The following is a 13,561-nucleotide window of genomic DNA, read 5'->3' on the forward strand; positions in this document are numbered from 1 at the left end:
GGCCTCCAAATTCAGATGATACAGTTGCTGAAAGGTTCAAAGAAAACTTAAGTTTGATTTCAAACACGTATCCGACTCATACGATAATAGTTAGTTGGTGGTGACTTTAATTTACCCTCGATATGTTGGCGGAAATACACGTTTAATTCCGGAGGTACGCATAAAATATCATCCGAAATTGTGCTAAACGCATTCTCTGAAAACTATTTCGAGCAGTTACTTCATGAGCCCACGCAAATAGTAAACGGTTGTGAAACCACACTTGACCTCTTAGCAACAAATAATCCTGAGTTAGTAACGAGCATCAAAACCGATTCAGGGATTAGTGAACACAGGGTTGTCGTAGCGAGATTGAACACTGTTATCCCCAAATCCTCGAAAAATAAGCGAAAAGTATACGTATTCAAAAAAGCAGATAAAAATTCACTTGACGCCTTCCTGAGAGACAATCTCCCCTCATTCCAAATTAATAATATAAGTGTAGACCAGATGTGGCTTAAATTCAAAGAAATAGTATCGGCAGCAATTGAGAGATTTATACCAAATAAATTAACATACGACGAAGCTGATCCTCTTTGGTACACAAAACAGGTTAGAACACTGTTGCAGAAACAACGAAACAAACATGCCAAATTTTAACAGACGCAAAATCCCCAAGATTGGCGATCTTTCACAGAAGCTTAGCGTAGACTTCAATGCGAGATGCCTATAACATGTTTCCACAATGAAACGTTGTCTCGAAACCTGGCAGAAAATACAAAGAGATTCTGGTCGTATGTGAAGTATGTTAGCTGCAAAAAAAAAAAAAAAAATCAATGCCATCTCTGCACGATAGCAATGGAGATACTATCAAAGACAGTGCTGCAAAGGCAGAGTTACTAAACACAGTCTTCCGAAATGCCTTCACAAAAGAAGACGAAGTAAATACTCCAGAATTCGAATCAAGAACAGCTGCCAACATGAGTAACGTAGAAGTAAATATCCTCGGAGTAGAGAAGAATCTTAAATCACTTAATGAAAGCAAGTCTTCTGGTTCTAACTGTATACCAATTAGGGTCCTTTCGGAGTATGATGATGCATTAGTTCTATACTTAACAATCTTATACAACCGATCGCTCGACGAAAGATCCGTACCCAAAGACTGGAAAGTTGCACAGGTCACACCAATATTCAAGAAAGGTAGTAGGAGTAATCCACTAAATAACACACCTATATCGTTAAATGTGCTGGTACTGCGAACGGCTGAAAGCAAGGGGAAACTACAGCCGTAATTTTTCCCGAGGGTATGGAGCTTTACTCTATGGTTAAAAGATGATGGCGTCCTCTTGGGTAAAATATTCCGGAGGTAAAATAGTCCCCCATTCGGATCTCCGGGCGGGGACTACTCAAGAGGACGTCGTTATCAGGAGAAAGAAAACCGGTGTTCTACGGATCGGAGCGTGGAATGTCAGATCCCTTAATCGGGCAGCTAGGTTAGAAAACTTAAAAAGGGAAATGGATAGGTTAAAGTTACGTATGTTGGGAATTAGTGAAGTTCGGCGGCAGGAGGAACAAGACTTTTGGTCAGGTGAATACAGAGTTATAAATACAAAATCAAATAGGGGTAATGCAGGAGTAGGCTTAATAATGAATAAAAAAATAGGAGTGCTGGTAAGCTATTACAAACACACAGTGAACGCATTATTGTGGCCAAGATAGACACGAAGCCCACACCTACAACAGTAGTACAAGTTTATATGCCAACTAGCTCTGCAGATGATGAAGAAATTGAAGAAATGTATGATGAGATAAAAGAAATTATTCAGGTAGTGAAGGGAGGCGAAAATTTAATAGTCATGGGTGACTGCAATTCGAGAGTAGGAAAAGGGAGAGAAGGAAACATAGTAGGTGAATATGGATTGGGGCTAAGAAATGAAAGAGGAAGCCGCCTGGTAGAATTTTGCGCAGAGCATAACTTAATCATAGCTAACACTTGGTTCAACAATAATGAAAGAAGGTTGTATACATGGAAGAAACCCGGAGATACTAAAAGGTATCAGATAAATTATATAATGGTAAGACAGAGATGTGGGAACCAGGTTTTAAGTTGCAAGACATTTCCAGGGGCAGATGTGGACTCTGACCGCAATCTGAACTGTAGATTAAAACTGAAGAAACTGCAAAAAGGTGGGAATTTAAGGCGATGGGACCTGGACAAACTGATTAAACCAGAGGTTGTACAGAGTTTCAGGAAGAGCATAAGGGAACAATTGTCACAAATGGGGGAAAGAAATACAGTAGAAGAAGAATGGATAGCTCTGAGGGATGAAGTAGTGAAGGCAGCAGAGGATCAAGTAGGTAAAAAGACGAGGGCAAGTAGAAATCCTTGGGTAACAGAAGAAGTATTGAATTTAATTGATGAAAGGAGAAAATATAAATATGCAGTAAATGAAGCAGGCAAAAAGGAATACAAACGTCTCAAAAATGAGATCGACAGGAAGTGCAAAATGGCTAAGCATGGATGGCTAAAGGACAAATGTAAGGATGTAGAGGCTTATCTCACTAGGGGTAAGTTAGATACTGCCTACAGGAAATTTAAAGAGACCTTTGGAGAAAAGAGAACCACTTGTATGCATATCAAGAGCTCAGATGGAAACCCAGTTCTAAGCAAAGAAGGGAAAGCACAAAGGTGGAAGGAGTATATATAGGGTCTATACAAGGGCGACGTACTTGAGGACAATATTCTGGAAATGGAAGAGGATGTAGATGAAGACTAAATGGGAGATACAATACTGCGTGAAGAGTCTGACAGAGCACTGAAAGACCTGAGTCGAAACAAGGCCCCCGGAGTAGACAACATTCCATTAGAACTACTGACGGCCTTGGGAGAACCAGTCCTGACAAAACTCTACCATCTGGTGAGCAAGATGTATGAGACAGCCGAAATACCCTCAGACTTCAAGAAGAATATAATAATTCCAATCCCAAAAAAAGCAGGTGTTGGCAGATGTGAAAATTACCGAACTATCAGTTTAATGAGCCACAGCTGCAAAATACTAACCCGAATTCTTTACAGACGAATGGAAAAACTAGTAGAAGCCGACCTTGGGGAAGATCAGTTTGGATTCCGTAGAAATATTGGAACACGTGAGGCAATACTGACCTTACGACTTATCTTAGAAGAAAGATTAAGGAAAGTCAAACCTACGTTTCTAGCATTTGTAGACTTAGAGAAAGCTTTTGACAATGTTGACTGGAATACTCTCTTTCAAATTCTAAAGGTGGAAGGGGTAAAATACAGGGAGCGAAAGGCTGTTTACAATTTGTACAGAAACCAGATGGCAGTTATAAAAGTCGAGGGACATGAGAGGGAAGCAGTGGTTGGGAAGGGAGTGAGACAGGTTTGTAGCCTCTCCCCGATGTTATTCAATCTGTATATTGAGCAAGCAGTAAAGGAAACAAAAGAAAAATTCGGAGTAGGTATTAAAATCCATGGAGAAGAAATAAAAACTTTGAGGTTCACCGATGACATTGTAATTCTGTCAGAGACAGCAAAGGACTTGAAAGAGCAGTTGAATGGAATGGATTGTGTCTTGAAAGGAGGATATAAGATGAACATGAACAAAAGCAAAACGAGGATAATGGAATGTAGTCGAATTAAGTCGGGTGATGCTGAGGGTGTTAGATTAGGAAATGAGACACTTAAAATAGTAAAGGAGTTTTGCTATTTGGGGAGCAAAATAACTGATGATGGTCGAAGTAGCGTGGATATAAAATGTAGACTGGCAATGGCAAGGAAAGTGTTTCTGAAGAAGAGAAATTTGTTAACATCGAGTATAGATTTAAGTGTCAGGAAGTCGTTTCTGAAAGTGTTTGTATGGAGTGTAGCCATTTATGGAAGTGAAACATAAATAGTTTGGACAAGAAGAGAATAGAAGCTTTCGAAATGTGGTGTTACAGAAGAATGCTGAAGATTAGATGGGTACTTCACATAACTAATGTGGAGGTATTTAATAGAATTGGGGAGAAAAGGAGTTTGTGGCACAACTTGACAAGAAGAAGGGACCGGTTGGTAGGACATGTTCTGAGGCATCAAGGGGTCACAAATTTAGCATTGGAGGGCAACGTGGAGGGTAAAAATCGTAGAGGAAGACCAAGAGATGAATAGACTAAGCAGGTTCAGAAGCACGTAGTTTGCAGTAAGTACTGGGAGATGAAGAAGCTTGCACAGGATAAAGTAGCATGGAGAGCTGCATCAAACCAGTCTCAGGACTGAAGACCACAACAACAACAACATATCGTTAACGTCGATATGTAGCAGGATTTTGGAACATATATTGCGTTCGAACATCATGAATTACCTCGAAGAAAACTGTCTATTGACACACTGTCAACATGGGTTTAGAAAACACATTCCTGTGAAACACAGCTAACTCTTTATTCTCATGAAATGTTGAGTGCTATTGACAAGGGATTTCAGATCGATTCCGTACTTCTGGATTCCCGGAAGGCTTTTGACACTGTACCACACAAGCAGCTCGTATTGAAATTGCGTGCTTATGGAATAGTGTCTCAGTTACGTGACTGGATTTGTGATTTCCTGTCAGGGAGGTCACAGTTCGTAGCAATTGACGGAAAGTCATCGTTTAAAACAGAAGTGATGTCCGGCGTTCCCCTTATGGCCGAGGGGTTCTATGCGCTTTAGTCCGGAACCGCGGGACTCCTACGGTCGCAGGTTCGAATCCTGCCTCGGTAATGGATGTGTGTGATGTCCTTAGGTTAGTTAGGTTTAATTAGTTCTAAGCGATAGGGGACTGATGACCTCAGATGCTAAGTCCCATAGTGCTCAGAGCCATTTGAACCATTTGAACCAAGGTAGTGTTATAGGCCCTTTGCTGTTCCTTATCTATATAAACGATTTGGGAGACAATCTGAACAGCCGTCTTCGTTTGTTTGCAGATGACGCTGTCGTTTATCGACTAATAAAGTCATCAGAAAATCAAAACAAATTGCAAAACGATTTTGAAAAAATATCTGAATGTTGCGAAAAGTGGCAGTTGACCCTGAATAACGAAAAGTGTGAGGCCATCCACATGAGTGCCTAAAGGAACCCATTAAACTTTGGTTAGACGATAAATCAGTCTAATGTAAAAGCCGTAAATTCAACTAAATACCTAGGTATTACAAATACGAACAACTTAAATTGGAAGAAACACATAGAAAATGATATGGGGAAGGCTACCAAAGACTGCGTTTTATTGGCAGAACACTTAGAAAATGTAAGAGACCTACTAAAGAGACTGCCTACACTACGCTTGTCCGTCCTCTTTTAGAATACTGCTGCGCGGTGTGGGATCCTTACCAGATAGGACTGATGGAGTACATCGAAAAAGTACAAAGAAAGGCAGCACGTTTTATATTATCGCGAAATATGGGAGAGAGTCACAGAAATGATACAGGATTTGGGCTGGAAATCGTTAAAAGAAAGGCGTTTTTCTTTGCGACGGAATCATCTAACGAAATTCCAATTACCAACTTTCTCCTCCGAATGCGAAAATATCTTGTTGACACCGACCTACGTAGGGAGGAACGATCACCACGATAAAAAAAAGGGGGAAATAAGAGCTCTTACAGAAAGATATAGGTGTTCATTGTTTCCGCGCGCTATACGAGATTGGAATAACAGAGAACTGTGAGGGTGGTTCGATGAACCCTCTGCCAGGCACTTAAATGTGATTTGCAGAGTATCCATGTAGATGTAGATGTAGAAATCGTATTAATGAGTTTTATTACAATAATAAAATTACAGTACTTACCTTTTGCAATTACAGAGATGTGTCACAAGCCAAGGACGACATGCAAAATAAGAAATCTTCTTCAGTATATACAGTTCCTAGAGCGTACAAGCGAAGTAACTGGAGTTGGTGCTGCTATAGAACTGGCTAATCTTGAAGTTTCTATTCAACTGGGTCGTCACCAGTCGGTCGCAGCGCTTATGTCCTCTTCACATAGGGGCCGCTACTGTCGCGTTGTCGTCCTGGAGAGGTGTCGGTCAGCGCGCGATTGGCTGACGTCTTCTCAGCCATTTCTTCTCTATCGTTCCCGACTGGCGTGCCGGCGTTTGGCTTTACGCCGTAACAAGGGGAGGGAGAGGATGCTCTGATAAGTTGGATTGGGTGGGGTGGACCTATAGGTAGTAGGAGGGGCAAATGTTGGGGCGGAGCTCATGATCTGGGAGGGAGAGATGGTTGGCTCAAATGGCTCTGAGCACTATGGGGCTCAACTGCTGTGGTCATAAGTCCCCTAGAACTTAGAACTACTTAAACCTAACTAACCTAAGGACAGCACACAACACCCAGCCATCACGAGGCAGAGAAAATCCCTGACCCCGCCGGGAATCGAACCCGGGAACCCGGGCGTGGGAAGCGAGAACGCTACCGCACGACCACGAGATGCGGGCGAGATGGTTGAATGTTGTTTGGGAGAGCATGTGTAGGGTCTGGAAGTGGAGGTTGGTGGAATGTGTTGGTAAAAGTGCGGCAGCATACGCGGCTTGGAGAGTATACGGGAAACGATAGGGTTGTTGGGGTCAAGTTCACAGATGGTGAATATTGTTCCGAGGTGTTCTATGTGAATGAGGAGACGGAGGAATGTGATGAGTTGGTAAAGAAGGTATAGGGATGTGGAAAGCGAGGTGCGGTGCATGGCATTCGAGGATCAGGAGGGACTTATAGAACTTAGGAGGGCAGATATCCAAGCAACATTTGCATAGCAAAGGATGGTGTGGATTAGGGATTTGTATGTGAAAAAGGACAGTCGAGGAGTGTAGTTCTCACGTTCGACCAGTTAGTTGTTTTAGTAGTCTGCCATAGCTGGCACAGTTTTCCACTTATATAGGCACGATTTGCAGCCTCTGGCACCAATCAGAGAGGGCCGAAACGACGCTTGCGTGGAAGGTGAGTTGGGCAGGTCAAAGCAGCTCGTGCCCGCCGTGGGACCAAGGCCCATGAGAAACACAGGCCATGGGGCATACGTCACAGCACATGACACTGCAAGTCTTACGAGTACTAGCAGCCGTCTCCGGTGGGGAGTGAGTAACTATTTCAGATGAGTTTAATACACTACTGGCCATTAAAATTGCTACACCAAGCAGAAATGCACAGATGATAAACGGGTATTCATTCGACAAATATATTATATTAGAACTGGCATGTGATTACATTTTCACGCAATTTGGGTGCATAGATCCTGAGAAATTAGTACCCAGAACAACCACCTCTGGCCGTAATAACGGCCTTGATACGCCTGGGCAATGAGTCAAACAGAGCTTGGATGGCGTGTACAGATACAGCTGCCCATGCAGCTTCAACACGATACCACAGTTCATCAAGAGTAGTGACTGGCCTATTGTGACGAGCCAGTTGCTCGGCCACCATTGACCAGACGTTTTCAGTTGGTGAGAGATCTGGAGAATGTGCTGCCCAGGGTAGCAGTCGAACATTTTCTGTATCCAGTAAGTCCCGTACAGGACCTGCAACATGAGGTCGTGCGTTATCCTGCTGAAATGTAGGGTAACACGTCTGAAATGTAACGTCCACTGTTCAAAGTGCCGTCAATGCGAACAAGAGGTGACCGAGACGTGTAACCAGTGGCACCCCATATCATCACGCCGGGTGATACGCCAGTATGGCGATGACGAATACACGCTTCCAACGTGCGTTCACCGCGATGTTGCCAAACACGGATGCGACCATCATGTTGCTGTAAACAGAACCTGGATTCATCCGAAAAAATGACGTTTTGCCATTAGTGCACCCAGGTTCGTCGTTGATTACACCGTCGCAGGCGCTCCTGTCTGTGATGCAGCGTCAAGGGTAACCGCAGCCATGGTCTCCGAGTTGATAGTCCATGCTGCTGCAAACGTCGTCGAACTGTTCGTGCAGATGGTTGTCCTCATCTGTTGACTCAGGGATCGAGACGTGATTGCACGATCCGTGACAGCCATGCGGATAAGACGCCGGTCATCGCGACTGCTAGTGATACGAGGTCGTTGGGATCCAGCATGGCGTCCATATTACCCTCCTGAACCCACCGATTCCATATTCTGCTAACAGTCATTGGATCTCGACCAACGCGAGCAGCAATGTCGCGATACGATAAACCGCAATCGCGATAGGCTACAATCCGACCTTTATTAAAGTCGGAAACGTGATGGTACGCATTTCTCCTCCTTACACGAGGCATCACAACAACGTTTCACCAGGCAACGCCGGTCAACTGCTGTTTGTGTATGAGAAATCAGTGGTAACTTTCTTCATGTCAGCACGTTGTAGGTGTCGCCACCGGCGCCAACCTTGTGTGAATGCTCTGAAAAGCTAATCATTTGCATATCACAGCATCTTCTTCCTGTCGGTTAAATTTCGAGTCTGTAGCACGTCACCTTCGTGGTGTAGCAATTTTAATGGCCACTAGTGTAATTCTTGACTGTGTGTTTAAACGCTTGCAAGATATCGACACCACATGACATAATTAAAACCTTTAGTGGGTACCGTTTCAAATAAATATTGATTTCCCGTGGGCCCTGCACAACGCCGAGCGTTTGCGAAGTGTAGGGGGCAAACCGACTTGTATGACGTCCGTTGCAGGGCCCGTATATACCGTTGGCCCCTTGCGGGACCGAGTGATGTCAGTTGGCAAGAGGGGCCGGTACCATGTGTGAAACTGCCGCTCCCGCCTCCCTAAAAGCGTCAAGCATCCATCTTTTCTTCCTTGTTGTTTGAAGAAAATAAAAACTATGGTAGATAAAAAATCAGACACATTACTTTTCTCTCACTCCTCGTAATACGTACAGTGTATACAGGGTGCCACAAAAAGGTACGGCCAAACTTTCAGGAAACATTCCTCACACACAAAGAAAGAAAAGATGTTATGTGGACATGTGTCCCGAAACGCTTAATTTCCATGTTAGAGCTCATTTTAGTTTCGTCAGTATGTTCTTCCACCTACGCTCAATGGAGCACGTTATCATGATTTAATACGGGATACTCTACCTGTGCTGCTAGAACATGTGCCTTTACAAGTACGACACAACATGTGGTTCATGCACGATGGAGCTCCTGCACATTTCAGTGGAAGTGTTCGTACGCTTCTCAACAACAGATTCGGTGACCGATGGATTGGTAGAGGCGGACCAATTCCACGGCCTCCACGCTCTCCTGACCTCAACCCTCTTTACTTTCATTTATGGGGGCATTTGAAAGCTCTTGTCTACGCAACCCCGGTACCAAATGTAGAGACTCTTCGTGCTCGTATTGTGGACGGCTGTGATACAATACGCCATTCTCCAGGGCTGCATCAGCGCATCAGGGATTCCATGCGACGGAGGGTATATGCATGTATCCTCGCTGACGGAGGACATTTTGAACATTTCCTGTAACAAAGTGTTTGAAGTCACGTTGGTACGTTCTGTTGCTGTGTGTTTCCATTCCATGACTAATGTGATTTGAAGAGAAGTAATAAAATGAGCTCTAACATGGAAAGTAATCGTTTCCGGACGCATGTCCACTTAACATATTTTCTTTCTTTGTGTGTGAGGAATGTTTCCTGAAAGTTTGGCCGTACCTTTTTGTAACACCCTGTATATGGAGTATGCTTAGCGACGACATGTACATGCAGTTTTCTGCGTTACATGATTGACACCTGTTGAAGGGTGATTTAGTAAGTAACGCTCCATGTAGCAGTATTCTGCCTGTTCGATCACGTTAGACCACGGCTTAATAGCTCATTGATTTTGAGCGTGAGCTTTCGCGCCTGCTCACGCTCTTGCTCATGAGCATAGCAGTAGCGGCGTGGTGGAGAGTATACCAAATTTTGCGCGCATTAAGTGGTCGCGACAACAGGGGGAGCGATAGCTGCGAAATAGAGGAAGATCGGTTTTGACAGAGATGCCATCTACTAGCAGCAATGGCGAGTCGGCTTTCTGTAACACGGAACATGTCTTCGCACCTCGATCTGCAGCGCGAAGAATGTTCACATTCTCCATGGAGAGATGGGCTCGCTGAGTACTTCCAGGAAGATGAATTTACTTGTCTCGCGACGTTCGACAATAGGGAAACAGAAAATGTGAAGGACCTGTGAGAGTATAAGAGGTTTTGAAACCTAAAAGAAAGCTCTCTAAACAGGAAGAGGAAGTAAAATGAAGTGAGCCTGCATTTGAATGAGCTAAAAAATGCACTACCGTAAACAAAGGGCTTGTGTTCTTTCACGGATGATAATTTTGTAAAAGAGTGCTTGGTAGTTACAGCAGAATATTTATGTCCACTACATGTAGAATAATTTCGCTTGGCGCAGCTATCAAACATAACAGTCTTGTGTCTCATACGGGTTATGGCAGACTATGTTCAAAGTCAGATTGAAAAGTCTTGGTAAAGAGTCTGTCGCATATTGTTTAGCGCTCTACGAAAGTCGGGATATCGTAGGCACACAGTTTTATGTGACATTCTTAGCAGTGTTGAAAAAAATAAGTTTTTCACAGAATTTATGAGTGTTTGTGTCTACAGACGACGTGCCAGCCGTGTTAAAAAAATTATTCTTAGTGCAATTTGATGGGAAAATGAAAAAAAAAGCTCCCAGGACCCAATTTTCGCTGATTTAGATCTTGAAGTAATTGACCTGTGAATCCGTAAGGAATATGAAGACAGCCTAGATTTCCCTCAGTATCAGTTTCCTTGTTCACACAAGTCTTCACACATGTCTCCTCACCGTATTCTAGTAGTAGATTAAAGGGCTATCTACTCCAATTTTGATATCAAATTGATATGCTACTCAATTAAAATTATCAATTAAACTGCTCTCTCCCCCTCCCCTTAACCTATTGCTCTACCAAAGGGGGTAACTGTTGTTATGGTAATTGATTTATGACCCCCTGGTGATAATCAGTCCTTCTGTGAAACACCCCACCACATCGCCCTCCCAAGCCTCCTGCCCCCTCTGGGAAAAGGGACATTTGTTCAGTTCTGCATCAGTTTTCCCCCTGATGGGAAATCTCCCAACCTTCCCCTCCCTTCCCCCACTTCACCTGACCCCTCCCCAATCTGGACATTGGTGGGAAATGACTCAATCTGTACTGGAGAGGAAGGATCTTACGACATAAAATACAAATCAGTGTCAATAATATATTGCTGCATATCCTTTATTTAATCAGTTTGCAGGAGACAAGGCTCATCCCTGGTGGGAAATAACTCATTTGCAGACCTCCACTCTGATGACATCACCTCATCTCGTACTGGTGGAGACTGGTGCAGTTAGGTCAAAATCCTTACACCATTGATCACATAACCTATTGGTTCCCTGGGCAGGGAACATTAATGTACTTTCAATTGATCGCTACAGCTCATTTGCATATTTGGTGCCAAGTATCTCATCAAAATGACTGACTGTGAGGAATATTGTAATTTGAGGGAAAATCACTTGTCATATATCCTAGGTCTTGTATGCACCCTCCTCCACCACCACAACCCATAACCAGCGAAAATCCGTGATCGCACCTTCACACTGACAGCAGGACAGATATGCTGGGAACCGCACCTGCGCCATCTGCCTCATGTATCCCCACACACACTGGTCTGGAGAGAGTCCTAAACACAGGGCTGGCTAGTGTGGCCCACAGATCGGAAGTTGCGCTAATCCCCAAACAAAGCGTCAGATGACAGCAACCCTCTGTGTTGTTCTGCCGATAGGTGAGACTTGGTAGAAAACCCTAGCTTTCCACTGCCACAAACATCAGACGTGATGTCCTGCTCTGATTACAGTGCTACAGTTTGGTGCTGGCAATAACATATCACAAAACATCAGCGTTAATAAAGACCTACACATTCCACAAAGATCGCCAAATACCGTGCCTATCTCATGTACCGTAAGTAGACTCTGTAAAACACACACATGGTAAAGGCTCCAAGTAGATGCAAGCTTCTAGAAAAATAATTCACTTCCTACAATTTGCTGGCACCATCGTGACAGCGCATCTGATTGCCATACTGTCTGCAAGCCTTCTACCCAGGCGTGCGGAAAACTAGCGAGTGATCCCAGAGCCCCAAGCGACATCGGTGATCACATTTCAAAGAGTGACGTGGTTCATCCCCACATGTATAGACAGACTAAGACAAATCAAGTATTTTAATTTAACACTCACCATATATCAGGGTTCTTGTATACAGAGACATCTGAGAACACAAGCGTCCTCCTCCATGTGTTGCTTGTAACCCACATAATCACAAAGGCAGCAAAACGCATACTGAGCAGTTATTCACTATTCATCCACACAGAGGGCGCCTCGAGAGTCGACACCTGGAGAGTTCAGTGATGACATAGCAGAAGTCAAAGTCATTTGATATTTGTTACTAGGGAAACCACACCCACTCTTTTTCAGATGGCTACTAAGCTGCAGCTTTCAGCTTGGATGTTTAGTGGCAACTGCAGTTTCACCCCTGACGTAGACTCTGCCCAGTTCAAAAAATCCAATTTACCCTATCCAAGACAGGGATGTTGTTGTGCATATACCTGAAACATCTCATGTGAAATACAGATTCCTCCCTTTCATGTGAATCATTTTTGAAGACAACGGAAATTGGGGTGTACACGCATTTTCTCAATGCTAAAGCATCGTTACTTGCTGTGAAAATCCTGTACAACAGTATGGCATAGGGTATATATCCTCTTAAGTATTCTTTCATCAGCTAAAAATAATATCTGTTCTCACCAGCTTAATATCTGTTACATTCCCCATCACAGGACCACAACATTAAACTCATTTTTGGATCATGACGTAGTATTAAGAGCATGCTCTACCTCTGTCACAGGATGCCCTTTGTTTTGGAACTTTCTTAAAGCAACCAAGTGTTTCGTCATGTATGAAGTCTATTAAGCCATAAGCACAGATGAGTTGTAAATATTAGGTTTATTCTACGTATCACTTTATAAATTCGTTAAAGTAGCTGATTTTACTACGATGTTAATCTCTCCCTGTGTAAGTAGGAGATTGAAATTTCGTTAAAAGATACCGCCACAACGAAAAAAACACTTGATTACCACTCCAACTCCAAAATCATATCAGTGATACTCTCGTCCTCGCTTCCAACCACTTGGCGGCATATCATTAATATAAAATTGTTTGACTAATTAATTAATTTGTGCGTGAGAGTCACTTTGAATGGTGAAATTTTTTTTCTGCAGTCAGATTACACTCGCCAGGTAGCTCAAATCGGAATTTGTGGAGGGATGATGATTTTCTTTTTCAGGAAAACTGCTGATAACTGACATTTGAAGTTGACTGCAGATGGTTTCTACTGCCACCTATATTCATTTTGCATAAGGACCACAGGATACAAGAAATCAGTGCTCATATAAAGGCATGTAGATAGCCTTTTTCCCTCGGTCTGTTTGGAAGTGGAGTAGGAAAGGAAATGAGTAGTAATGGTACAGGGTACCCTGAGCCACACTTTGTAGGAAGGCTTGCAAAGAAACCATATAGATGTAATGTAAATTTAGTCTACCTATTAAAGTGTCACTCCATCCACTTATAGGC

The 13,561-nt window shown here is 43.3% G+C and overlaps 1 non-coding gene across 1 annotated transcript; it reads left to right on the forward strand.

The window, feature by feature from the left end:
* The first annotated feature begins 12,686 nt into the window (after nt 1-12,686).
* On the forward strand, nt 12,687-12,879 carry LOC126186531 (U2 spliceosomal RNA). The gene has a single exon (XR_007537616.1). It is a non-coding gene; the product is annotated as a U2 spliceosomal RNA (small nuclear RNA).
* Nucleotides 12,880-13,561: the final 682 nt, after the last annotated feature.

This window comes from Schistocerca cancellata, chromosome 4, assembly GCF_023864275.1.
Source record: "Schistocerca cancellata isolate TAMUIC-IGC-003103 chromosome 4, iqSchCanc2.1, whole genome shotgun sequence".
Taxonomy (NCBI): Eukaryota; Metazoa; Arthropoda; class Insecta; order Orthoptera; family Acrididae; genus Schistocerca; species Schistocerca cancellata.